Below are 13,847 nucleotides of genomic sequence, written 5' to 3' on the forward strand. Positions count from 1 at the left end.
TTAATATTGAGAAATTGTATTACAACTAAATTAAGACTAATTTAAATTATAACTTGATTAAGGGATGATTAAGAGGTGATGCTAATCTAGGTAGTACAAGGGGGTATTTATACTAAAGATTAGGTACAAGAATTAGGGTTACTAAGGGCTTAAATGACTATTAAGACCCTAAAAAAAGTTGAGGAAATGCTACTCCCAAGGGAAATGAGCGGATCTTCCTTGCTAGTCCTGCCTCGGCCCGCTCGTCCCGTGGTAAGGCACGGGCTCTTCTGCCTTGATATCCGCTCGAATCCTGGGGAAGACGCTCGGGTTCTGGCTTCTCAAGCCGCTCGTCCTGGGAACAAGATGCCCGGATCCTGGTGTTCTGGGACGCTCGGATCGTGCTTGATCCGCTCGGTTTCCTGGGCAGAGAGCTTATCTTCTTTTCCTCCTTAATAATCCGCAAGGATCATGTCGGGGATGCAAGGATCCTTTCATCATTGACCATTTCACTTTATTATCTACTTAGGCCTCTAGTGTTGGTCTTCTCTTTGATGCTTGGTTATTAGGTGCGATCAATTTAGCTCTATTTCGCCTCGTAAATGCAAGGTTAGCAATCATTTCCTACCAAGGAGACAAAACCTCAAAGAATATGCAAAATGGGAAACTAAAGATAGTAAATGACCCAATTAAGTGCTATAAAGCATAGGAACGAAGTTAATTCGGGGACTAAATGTGCTCAAATATGAGTCACATCAAACATGCCCAAACCGAATCTTTGCTCGTCCCGAGTAAAGAGGTGACTAAAACTAGGACCTTTATTTAAACTAACCTACTATATAGCCGATATGAGACAATTAGCGGGTTTCACTCTGCCCCTTCAACTCACAACAAGACAACCATGAGGTAGGATGCCTTCTTGCAAGGCAAGGTGAGGCTTGCCAAAATGGCGATACATCCGAGCATTAAGCACAGAAAATCAAGTAATGGATGCATCTACAAACATGAATAGCCACTTTTCTCATCTAAGTGGCGGACATTATCTAAAAGGGAAGCAATCCAAGGGTACACACTCCATCATAGATACGGTTTCTTCAAACTACTAAGCATAGAAGGATACCAATAAATCACCTCCAAGTTGTGTCAAGCTAGGGTACCTTTGTCCTCAATCGTTAAATGGTTTTATCAAGAGTAGTCACCCTATGGTGTTAGAAACACTGGAGGATCGCGGAATTCCCCTTCTTGCCTAGACAAGAAGAAGGGTCATCCCCTCTCTACCATGCACAAAAGTGGATTCGATGGATAAAGGGATCAATGTGTTTTGAGTTTCATATGGGAGTTTGCTTTTGATGTTGTTGTTATTCCCCCCAATTTCTTGTGGCATTTGACATTTTTGAGAACAACTTCTTTTTGCCATTTCTTGATGTTTGGCATTTTAATACTTGACAACTTTCAACTTTTTGCATTTTCTTTTGAACATTTTCAAAGTCACCCCAATTAGTAACGAGGGTGCCTTTTATTTGAAGCATAGGAGTTCTTATTTTTGTACTCCTCTTTTCTTTGATGCAAATTTCAAACTTCTTGGCTTTCATTTCAATGCTTGAACTCAAATTTTGATAATTTTTGTGCCCATTCCCTTTTTGTGGACAACATGTGATGGATGTGGAAGATGGTTGCATGGTTTCAAGGGTCACCTTGGAATAAACGGTAGCCAAGGAGTTATCACACCACAAGGTACTCTTGACTAGGCCTTAATCCATGGGTCAAAGGATACTAGCATGACACATCCTAGGGTGTTTTAGAAGCATTCTAATGAGCAAAGTCTTAAGAAGAAAAAGTATCCACAAGGGCCTTATATACACTTGTCAAGTTTCCCAAATAGATGCTTTCACAAATTTTTTCTAAAATGCAACTACATGCCATGATGCAACTAACATTTATACAACCTAATTTAAATGCTCTTATCAACTAGTATGCCATATTAGCTAAATACAACTCCTAAAATCACATTGGTGTATACCGCATCAATCAAAATAAAGCCACATAGTCATTAACATAGAGAGGAAAAAGGAGATTGGAAAGATCATACCATGAGGTCTTCATAATCCTCATGCCTCGGATGTGGCGTAGTCGATCAATGTGAAAGAAGGATAAACAAACAAGTATATACAAAATATACAATTCTACACTATAATGGAATGAACATGTTTTTGGGTTTTTCAAATTTTTCAAATTTTTATGGTTTTTATTTTTGTGAAATAAAAGAACATGTTTTTGTATTTTTCAAAAAAATTCAATTTTTATCATTTTTTATTTATTTAGAAGTCAAGTTAGAATTTCCCATCCTCACACTAGTATGGGCATTGTCCTCAATGGCCAAAACGATAGGAAATTATGCAAGCTAAATGAGAATGCATGATTTCTACACTAATATGCAAACTATATGACATATACACAAGTGATGCATTCTAAGCTACACTATATGATGCATGAATTAATTGGTTGGAGAGCTAATTTATATTAACTCCCAATGCTTGTGTTTGAACTTCCCCAAACCAAATAACACACTATTTCTAGTGTAAAAATGGGGGAGTTCATGCACAAGTATGCAATGCATGAAACTAATTTGTCATTTTGGATTTTCAAAAGTGGGAACAATATGAGACACCTCAATGAGACCGAGGTGGGAGTCCTCTAGGTGTTGCTAGGACTCAAAACCAATTATTAAGATTAAAAATTGTAAACAAGAGACATAAACAAAGCTAGAGGAGGTGTAGGAAACTCACAATGGGTTGTGGCATCCTCCAAAAGCTTGTCAATCCTCAATTGTCGCTCATTGCGTTATCCTCATCACTATCATTGCTATCATCATCAACTTCCTCATTATCATCATCATCATCTACCTCCATGGACCCGGAGGCTTCACCATCTTCATCATCACTTGAACTTTGCACTTCTTCCTCTTCTTCCTCATGGAAAGAGTCACTACCTCCCCCGTCATCAATGATGAGTCACTTTTGTATACACTTTTATGCCTCCCTTTTGTATTATTTGAGACGATTTTCGTGCTATTTTATGCCATTTACATGCTTATTAAGTTAGAATCTAGTTACTACCGCGTTTTGGTGTTTAAATGCAGATATCATGCACTTGTGGAGCGAATGAGCACCGCGGAGCTGGCATATAGGACACACGCTGCATGGCACGGATTTCTAGGAAGTTAAAGACAAGATTTGACATGGACTTGTTCGAAGAACCGAGGACCGGATGCCAAACTCGACCGAGTTTCACTAAACTCGATCGAGTTTCTACCTGTACCGGCTGACGTGTCTTTTATTTCCGGATATTCTATTTTACCTAATTTCTATAATATGTACTCGGACGAATTATTTTAGGTTACGCTTTTCATACGAGAGAAACTCTTAGAAGAACTTTTTAGCATTAAGAAAACTGTCTTAGCATTCAGATCTAGAATCCTTTGCGTCCGAATTTACGGTACTTTGTTTATCTTTATTTACTATCAATCAATTTAGTTTTCTGTTCAATTATTAGTATCTACTATTTTCTTTGTTGTTTTCAATCATGTTTTCTATAATTATTATTGTCGTTGTTTTAATTAGTATGCGTAGCTAAATCCTTCATCTAGGGAGAAGGGGGATCTAGGTTGATTAAAAGGGGAATAATGAACTAATTAGTAGTAAGACCGCTTAAGTTATCGTTTGATTATTGTCTTCTTCTAATTATTTGATTTAGGCCTGAATCTCTAATTAGTATAGCGAATTGATATTTCACCGACCGGGTTATATTCAATAAAGGCTACGATAATCAGATAGGTAAAGGTTAATTATAGCGATCGCATGTTAATCTGAATCTAAAGGGCATAATTGAATCGATAGATCTTGTGACCTTAGATAACTTGGTTGACCTTCTAATTCACTAAATTGCATCCCCGGATAATCAACTCAGCGAACCCGATTCCCTAGACTTTTAATCTCTATTCTTTACAACTTTATTTATTTGCTCAATTAGTCACTTAGATACAAACAATCAAAATCTCCAAGAAACTGTTACTTTTCAGACGGACTTAATTAGTAAGCAAACTAGACTTTACAGCCTCCCTGTGGATTCGATACCTTTTCTTGCCACTAGCTATTGTTAGTAGTATCATAGGTTTTACTTTGATTTAGGGAAGACGACTTTGCCCCTATCAAATTTGGCGCCGTTGCCGGGGAGGCAACAATTTCCTGTTTGTTTTATTATTTAGTTTGTCTTTTGTCTCAGGGAATCCAGTTCCTTGAGACCGTTCTTACACTTCTCTTGTTAGTTCCGTTTATGCCCAGATCTAATAGGTCCGAGATTATTCCTTTTGATCCTGAGCCTGAGAAGACTTTTCGCTACAGACGGAAATTTAATCAAGAAGTGGGTCAAGTAGAAGACTTGAGTATACTTGACGTCGAAACGGCGAGCTCCACAGAGTCAGCCGGTCGGTCTTACGAAGAGGAGGATGAAGAAATTCCTATTCCTGAAATTCCAGTCACAAATGATATTCCCGAAACTATCATCATGTCTACTCTAGCCAGTCACTCTGAGCCAACCTTGGCTTCTATTCCACAAGGATTCAAGCTGCCCACTACTGCCAATGGAACATTCGAGATTCGGCCATCTTACATCAATTTGGTGGAACGAAACATGTTTGGAGGGACAGCTACTGAGGACCCTGCGACGCATATGGAAAAATTTGTCACTTACTGCTGTTCTATTCCCTTAACAGCTGGAGTGACACAAGATCAAGTTACGCAGGTGCTCTTTCCTTTCTCTCTGAAAGATGGAGTGCTTTGAGTGGTTGAGGGATATGGATATGGATATCCTGAAGGAGTTACAGAGTGGAATTCCTTGGCTCTTGCTTTCTACAAGAGGTACTTCCCACCTCAGAAGACTAATGCTTTGAGGAATCAAATTACTAGTTTCAAGCAAGCGACATCGAAGATTTGAATGAAGCTTGGACTCGCTTCAAGCGTTTAGTTCGATCAGTTCCCCATCATGGTTTCCCAAAGTGGTTCCTTTGCAACCAGTTTTATAACGGGTTGTTTGACGATCATCGTGCCCTTTTGGATTCATCTGCTAATGGGAGGTTTCAAGATAACATACTTGATGGTGACGCGTGGAAGTTGATTGATCAGATTGCTACCCATACCGCGAGGTATGGAAATCCTAGGGGAAGCACGCGCGGTACTGGAGTTGATAGTGCTTTGGCGGCACAGCTGGAGACTATTTCTGCCCAGATTGCTGAGATAAAGACTACCCAATCATTGGGTAGTACGGAGAGAGTTCATGCCATGAGTCAGCAAGTAGCGGAGTCTTGTGCTAGATGTGGTTTAGACGGTCATGGTGCAGCTGATTGTATGAGCACAATTGAGCAAGTCAATGCCTTCCAATCTTATAAGCAAGGTAATCCTTTCTCTAATTTCTATAATGAAAGGACTAGAGAGCATCCGAACCTCCAGTGGTCAAGCCAAAATGTGCAGAACCCGCAACCACAACAACAAAATCCAACATATATTATTCCTCAAAACCGTGGGAATCCAAGGCCAAATCAAGGGGGAAATCAGTTCAATCAAGGGGGTAATCAATTCAATAATCAACGTCAACAACAGTTTCAGCCGTTGCAACCTCCTCCCCTAGCTCCTAATAATGATATGGCCGAGTTGAAAGCTCTGTTGCAACAAAGTTTACAGAATCAGCAGAAGCAAGCATCTCAAATTAACGAGCTCATAGCACACAACAAGATTCTAGATACCCAAGTTGCTCAGATGGCTACCCAAAATCACTCTAAACAGCCCTTTACCCTTCCTCCACAAGGGAAGCAAGCTCATGAGCATGCAAATGTGATTCATTTGAGGAGTGGCACTACCTATGAAGGTCCGAAAATGCCCGTTGAGGAAGAAAAGCATCCATTTATGCATCCTAAGGGATTAGGGAATTTGGAACTGAGCGACGATGAGAAAGATGCCAGTGATGATACAGCACTTCCTACGAAAAAGAAAGACGAGGCAGAAGCTAATTTATCTAAAACTCGACAGAGTTCCAACAAACTCGATCGAGTTTCTTCACAAATTGTCACTGATGCTACTGGAAGTGTTGTGGGTCATGATACTGGAGTTTCATATGAAACTCGACCGATTTTACAAAAACTCGATCGAGTTTTGTCTCCTGTAGCTCCTGATGTGCCTGTTTTGTCAAGTTCTGCAAAGGAAGCCGTGCCAATTACTATTCCACTACCTTTTCCGCATCGACAACAGAAGTCAAAACTTGATACGCAACTGAAGCGATTCATGGAAGTAGTGAAGAACCTGCAAGTGAGTGTTCCCTTTACTGATTTGATCACTCAAGTGCCGGCTTATGCGAAGTTTTTGAAAGACATATTAACCAGAAAGAGATCCTTTGATGAAGTAGAGACGGTTGCATTCACTCAGAAGTGCACAGCTGCGATGCACGCTACCATTCCACCAAAGCTAAAGGATCCAGGGAGTTTTTCTATCCCTTGTCATATAGGTCATTTAGCTATTAGTAAAGCTCTTTGATTCGGAGCTAGTGTCAATGTTATGCCGTATTCAATATGTAAAAAGCTTAATATGGGTCAACTTAATATCACTAATATGACTCTCTGAGATGGTGACCGTTCTCTACAACGCCCTCTAGGTGTTTTAGAAGACGTGCCAGTTAGAATAGGGAAATATTTCATTCCAGTTGACTTCGTTATTCTTGATATGGCTGAAGATGTCCACATCCCCATCATTCTCGGCAGACCATTCCTTCATACCGCAGGGGCCATTATAGATCTGGGGAGAGGCCAACTGACATTAGCTTTAGGAGATGATAGGATCACTTTTGATTTAGAAAAATCATTAAAACAACCCATGATTGAGGAAACTTGTAATAGAATTGATATTATTGATTTGACTGTTGATGACTCTTTTTCTTTAAACTTGGATAGGGATCCTCTGGAGATTGCCCTGCTGACTGATCCAGCTATTGAGAGGAGCTCATGGAGTCCAGAAGTTTTCGCAATAGAGAAGTTGCTGACTGGAGAGGAATGCAAAGAAAATAAGGTTTTGAGCTTAGGTAGCCCCTCAAAGGCTACCAAGGTACAGAAACCTGAACTTAAACCCCTTCCCTCTCATCTTAAGTATGTATTTCTGGACACTTGTGAGATGAATCCTGTAATTGTCAATGCTAGCCTAACAGAAAACCAACTATCTGCTTTGTTGGTTGTTTTGAGAACTCATAAGAAAGCTATTGGGTATAACATTGACGATTTACAGGGTATTAGTCCTGATTTTTGTATGCACCGTATTTATTTGGAAGAAGGTCAAAGGCCTAGTGTGCAAGGTCAGAGACGGCTAAATCCTCCTATGCAGGAGGTGGTCAGGAAAGAGGTACAGAAATTACTTGATGCTGGCATTATATATTCTATATCTGATTCAAAATGGGTTAGTCCAGTCCAGGTTGTACCTAAGAAGGGAGGTACTACAGTAGTTGCTAATGATAAAAATGAATTAATCGCTACTAGACTTGTGACGGGATGGAGGATGTGTATAGATTACAGGAAGCTGAATTCAGCTACTAGAAAAGACCATTTTCCCTTACCTTATATTGATCAGATGTTAGAAAGACTTGCGTGTCATAGTTATTTCTGTTATCTAGATGGCTACTCCGGTTTCTTTCAGATACCCATACACCCTGATGATCAGGAAAAGACCACATTCACATGTCCATATGGTGTATTTGCTTATAGGAGGATGCCTTTCGGCTTATGTAATGCCCCTGACTACTTTTCGGCGTTGTATGATGGCCATATTTTTACGATTACATAGAGTCTATCATGGAAGTCTTTATGGATGATTTCGGTGTTTATGGTACGATTTTGATGTTTGCTTGAGAAACTTGTCTAAGGTTTTGCAGTCATTTGTGAGGAGGCTCATCTTGTCGAATCGGGAGAAGTGCCACTTTATGGTGACTGAAGGAGTGGTACTCGGTCACTTGGTGTCCGGACGTGGTATTGAGGTAGATAAGGCTAAGGTTGAGGTAATAGAAAAACTTCCGTACCCGGTTAATGTTAAAAGTGTGCGTAGTTTTCTTGGTCATGCAGGATTTTATCGCCGCTTTATTAAAGATTTTTCTAAAATTGCTCAACCTTTAACGAGGCTCCTTCATAAGGATGCCCCGTTTGTGTTTACTGATGAGTGTGTTAAGTCTTTTGATAGGATTAAACAAGCTCTTATTTCAGCTCCTATTATCCAGTCTCCTGATTGGGATCTACCGTTTGAAGTTATGTGCGACGCCAGTGATTATGCCCTTGGAGCTGTTTTCGGGCAGCGGAAAGATAAAGTGCTTAATGCTATTTACTATGCTAGTAAGACACTTGATGATGCACAGATCAATTATGCTACTACAGAGAAAGAGTTGCTTGCGGTTGTCTATGCTTTAGACAAATTCAGAGCCTATCTTGTGGGCTCTAAGGTGACTGTGTATACTGATCATTTCGCTTTGAAGCATTTGCTAGTCAAGAAGGAGGCTAAACCGAGGCTTATTCGTTGGATTCTATTGCTGCAATAATTCGACTTGTCAATTAGGGATAAGTCTGGCGTCGAGAATGTTGTTGCTGACCATTTATCTCGGCTGAGATTTGACGGAGGAGATGTGATTGATGACTCCTTTCCAGATGACCATCTATTGGCTATCACCGCAAATACTCCATGGTTTGCTGATTTTGCCAACTACTTAGTGGGAGGCATTCTTCCTCCTGACTTGTCGTATCAACAGAAGAAGAAATTTTTGCATGATGTGAAGCGGTATTTTTGGGATGACCCGTATCTGTTTCGTGAATGTGCTGATGGTATTTATAGACGGTGTATCCCGGAGAGTGAGGTATATGCTATTTTATCTCATTGTCATTCTTCTTCTTACGGTGGTCATCACGGTCCGTCTAGGACCTTTGCTAAAGTAATGCAGTCGAGGTTCTTTTGGCCAACTATTCTGAAGGATGCTACTACTTTCGTCCGTTCTTGTGATGCATGTCAAAGGACGGGTAATATTACGCAGAAGCATGAAATGCCTCAAACTGGGATCTTGGAAGTTGAGATTTTTGATGTTTGGGGTATAGACTATCAAGGGCCTTTCCCGTCATCTCATGGGAATCAGTATATCTTGGTAGCCGTGGATTATGTATCCAAATGGGTGGAAGCTGTTGCCACCCCTACTTGTGATGCTAAAGCAGTTGTAAAACTGTTTCAGAAGATTATATTCCCTCGGTTTGGAGTCCCTCGCGCTGTGATTAGTGATGGAGGGAAGCATTTTAATGAACGTCATCTGAATTCTTTGTTGAAGAAATATGGCGTTACACACCGTAGAGGATTGGGTTATCATCCCCAAACAAGTGGGCAAGTGGAGGTTTCTAATCGAGAGCTGAAATCTATTTTGGAGAAAGTAGTTAGCAAGAATAGAAAGGATTGGAGTCGTAAGCTTGACGATACTCTGTGGGCTTACCGAACGGCATTTAAAACTCCAATTGGTACATCTCCTTACCGTCTGGTTTACGGGAAGTCGTGTCACCTTCCAGTAGAACTTGAGTACCGAGCTATGTGGGCCATTAAAGAGCTGAATATGGATCCCTCACTGGCGGGTGAGAAAAGATTGATGCAGTTGAATGAGCTGGATGAGTTTCGACTGCATGCTTATGATACTGCTCGAGTTTACAAAGAACGAACCAAGAAGTGGCATGACAAGCACATTTTGCAGCGGGAATTCCATGTTGGAGACAAGGTATTGTTATTTAACTCTCGTCTACGATTGTTTCCAGGTAAGCTCCGTTCTAGGTGGTCAGGACCGTTTACTGTTGCTGAAGTAAACAAATTTGGGTCGGTTACGCTGAAAACCGACAAAGGAGAGACTTTTAAAGTGAATGGGCAAAGATTGAAGATCTATTATGATGGTGCATTCGTTGGAGTGATAGAGGTTGTCGACCTCTTCACTATTGATTCCTCTTGCTGATGAGGTAATCCGGTCGTGCGGGACCGCTTAAACCAGCGCTACCGGGAGGCAGCCCGGATTTTATTGTATAATTTTTGTAATTTTGGATTTTAGTTGTATTTTAGCTAAGTATTTAATTGACTTAGAGTGAAGTGAGGGAGAGAATTTCATGTTTTTGCCTGTTAAGTGCTTTTGCAGATTAGTTGAGAAATTTGACGTAAGGAGACGTTGGGCACTTGGAAGACGTCATATTCCAAAATTCGATCTAGTTTTAGTCGAACTCGATCGAATTTCAAATGGGAAATTAAAAAGAGTTTACGCCGTAGCAAAAGAAGTTCGTCAAAGTAAAACTCGACCGAGTTTTAATAAACTCGATCGAGTTGCGTACTGAACCGGGTTCCGCGTTTCCGTTCAAAGCTTCTAACGCGAAAGCCATCTTCTTCTTCTACTTGCTATTTCGTTTTCCCTAAACTTCTTATCTCTCTAAATCTCTCTACTCCTTCACTCTAATTGCTTCAAATCATCATTTACCTTGTGTTTAATTGTTCGAAAGTTGATTGCTTGCTAATTCATTCTCTCCTTTATCTTCAACTTTGCTAATACTCTTGCATCTTGAGGTAAATTGTTATTTTTCAGATTTGTTGTATATGCTTATTCATGGTGTTTCTTGCTTTCTAATTGTTCTAAGTTCATTCTAACTGCTATTCCCTTGCTTATTTTACCCTTTATTGTTGAATTTAAGCCCAAAAACTGAAAATTTCAGAATTAGGGTTCTTATTTTCGGGATTTATTTAAGCATTAAATTGGGGGATTTGTGGGTTTATTTGCTGGAAATCTTCAATGTGAATGTTATAATTGCAAATTCCCTAGCTTGAGCATGGTTTATGTGCGATTTTTCGACTAAAAATCGAATTTTCAGACGATCTCCTGCTGAAAAACGAGACCCATATTTTGCTATTAAATTGGATTGTGATTGCTTTTCTTGAAATTGTAGGTATGACAAACCCCGAATCCAGCAATCGGAGACTTAGACAGAGGCAAGCACCCACTTCCCCACCAATTGCAGTTGATGAGGAAGATGAATCTATGGAAGAAGAAGAGGAGGAGGATGATGAGATTGAGTATCCATTTATTGAATTCCGAGATGCAACACAGCGGCTCAAGTTTCTTCGTTTAGCACAGCGCCCAATGAAACCCACTCGGTGCGTTGACCGTTCTATTTTACGCACCTTGAGAATTGAAACTGCCATGGAAGATTTATTCAATGAAATTGGGTTAGTTGGGTTATTTAACCTTTGTGAGCTTTCCTATCGTCCCCTGACTTTGGAATTTCTGAGTTCTTTTTATTATGATTCATGATGTAGAGTTCGTTTTCGGTTGCTTAACCAAAATTTTGAGTTATCTTGTGATGAACTAGCTCAACACTTAGGCTGTGACCCTCATGAAGAGGGTAATATAATTGAGATTCCTGATGATGTTTATCATGCTCGATTCCTTCCCCTCCTTACGGGGCATACCGATGTGGATACTAGTGCTATGCCTTTGAGTGATGTTCAACATGTGTGTTTGAAGCTGTTTTTGAGAATGTTGGGTCACTTGTTATTTGCTCGGAAGGATATGAGCAAATTACAGTCTATAGAGGTTCTCCTTTGTGCTAGTTATTTAAACCCTTATCAGGAAGCACCCTTTGTCTTTAGCCCTCCTGCTGTTATTTGTGATACTCTGAAACGCATGACCAAAAGCCGCGCTGTTTTGGAATGTGGGGCCCTTGTTACACGTTTGGCCCGGAGGCTTGCTGGTTTTAATGGGCGGGCGCCCTATGAACCTATGACTGAGATGCATCCTCCTCTCTTTGATGAGGACTATTTGAGATACGGTGTTCAGTTTATGACAGTGTTGCATGGCAATGAGTATTACTGGCGAGTTAGGGGTGAACTTTATCTGCGGCTCCCTTCTGATGACTTGCCTCCTCTTATTCCTTTGGATGAAGTCCCGTTTTCGCTCGTTACTTTGCTCTCACTTACTTGCTTTACGATGATATCTTGGCTCCTTTACCTCTCTCTTTGTTCTTTGGTATCGCTAGTGGCATAAGACGCCACCGCCGCCGTGATCCCATGCATGTTCCCCCTGCTTTTTTTTCCTCCGCCTCCTAGTTCTTCTTTATATCCCGGCTACTCTTTTGATGCGTCTGACCGGGATGTACGAGTCCATGAGGGTATTATACCGCTCTGGTTACTAGGCGTTTATGGGAGAATATGGAGGCTATGAGCCTAAATTCAAAGCCATGACCACCTTATTCTCGGGGCATGGCCCCTTATTATACCACACTGGTGATGATAGTAGAGTGTTCCATCTCTACGGTACTACCCGTCTTTGCCTTTGAAGCTAGTCCTTACAAGACACGAGTTTGGTGCTTTGGCACGACCTTTCTACACACCAATTAGGCCAGATTTGCCGGTAGGCGGTTTTGGAGGGCCCACTGGTGCTCCCTTTGTTGGTGTGCCTACTACTGGACGTGGCCGTGGTTGTGGTCGTGGCTGTGGCCGTGGTCGTAGCCGTGGTGGATATGGAGGTGCTGGACCTTCCTATTCTAGAGGTGATGGTGATGATGAAGCCGTTCGAGAGTGACGGTGGTCACTACTTCTCCCTTTTCTCGGTTTGGTTTGGGGAAGCTCTTATACATACAAAGTGGTGCTATCTTTCCTTGTACTTTCTTCTATTGTACTTAGTTAGTTGCTTTTCTCCTTTCTTTATTTGTTAGTAGTGTCCTTTAGGTCTTTGTTGTTGTTGGATTTATGTGATTGCTTTCTGTCATTAGCGTCTCACACTGAGGACACTGTGAAATTTAGGTTTGGGGAAGGGTATTTATTTACGTTGTGTGCCTTTTATAAAAAAAAAAAAATTAAAAAAAAAAAAAAAAATTAAAAATTTAGAAAATTTCAAAAAAAATATGTTTCTTTTGTTATTTCTTTGTGTGTTTTAGGTAGATTTTTGGTAAATTGGATCACTATGATGATAATTTGCATTGCTTCTGCATTTGAATCCCAGCTAAGCTTTCCATGTACTTTGTTTTGACCCGTTAGATTAAGGAAATAAAGCTCAATGAACAAGTTTGACCGTATTTGTCATGCCTCTTACTTAGTAGATTTGACAAAATTAGTTGGTAAACCACTTAATTTCTGAGGTCTTTAGAGCTTCCTAGGCCAGGAACATTTATAAACTGGTCCCCTTGATAATTAGGCTTGAGTGTGGTCCTCCTTGTGGAATATGTAATATCAAACTGCATAAATGTGAAACTAGTTTCTTGATGCTTTTACAATTTCATTGACTAAGTACATGTGATAGGTAATTCTACCCGTTCATATAAGCCTTACATTACCCTATGTTTAGCCTTTTTGAACCCTTGTAGCCTGTTTTTATGCCTTATCTTTAGCTACAATCCTAGAATTTGCCTACCCTTCGGGACAGTCGCAGTTGTTTTTATCATGCCTATGTTAGCTATTATGGTTGGGTTGGGACATGATGTCTTTGTGGGTATAGCTACTATTTTTGTTGCAATTGTGTTAGTCTCTTATGTCGATAAAAAAAGGTTATGAAGCAAAGAAAAAAAATGAAATGAAAAAAAAAAAGAAAGAAGAAGAAGAAAAAAAAAAGAAAAAAAAAGAAAAAAAAGAAACGAGAAAAAAAAAAGAGAAGAGAAAAAATTGAAAGAATTGCTTCATCATATTTGTTAAGAGACTATATGGGTTTTACTAGAGTCTAATGCATATTTGGGGAGTGGCTCATTGCCTCCCATATGTTGTCGAAGTTGAGATTATTTCTCTAGTTGGGATTGTTTA

The sequence above is a fragment of the Silene latifolia genome, chromosome 11 (genome assembly GCF_048544455.1).
Source record: "Silene latifolia isolate original U9 population chromosome 11, ASM4854445v1, whole genome shotgun sequence".
NCBI classification, from domain to species: Eukaryota; Viridiplantae; Streptophyta; class Magnoliopsida; order Caryophyllales; family Caryophyllaceae; genus Silene; species Silene latifolia.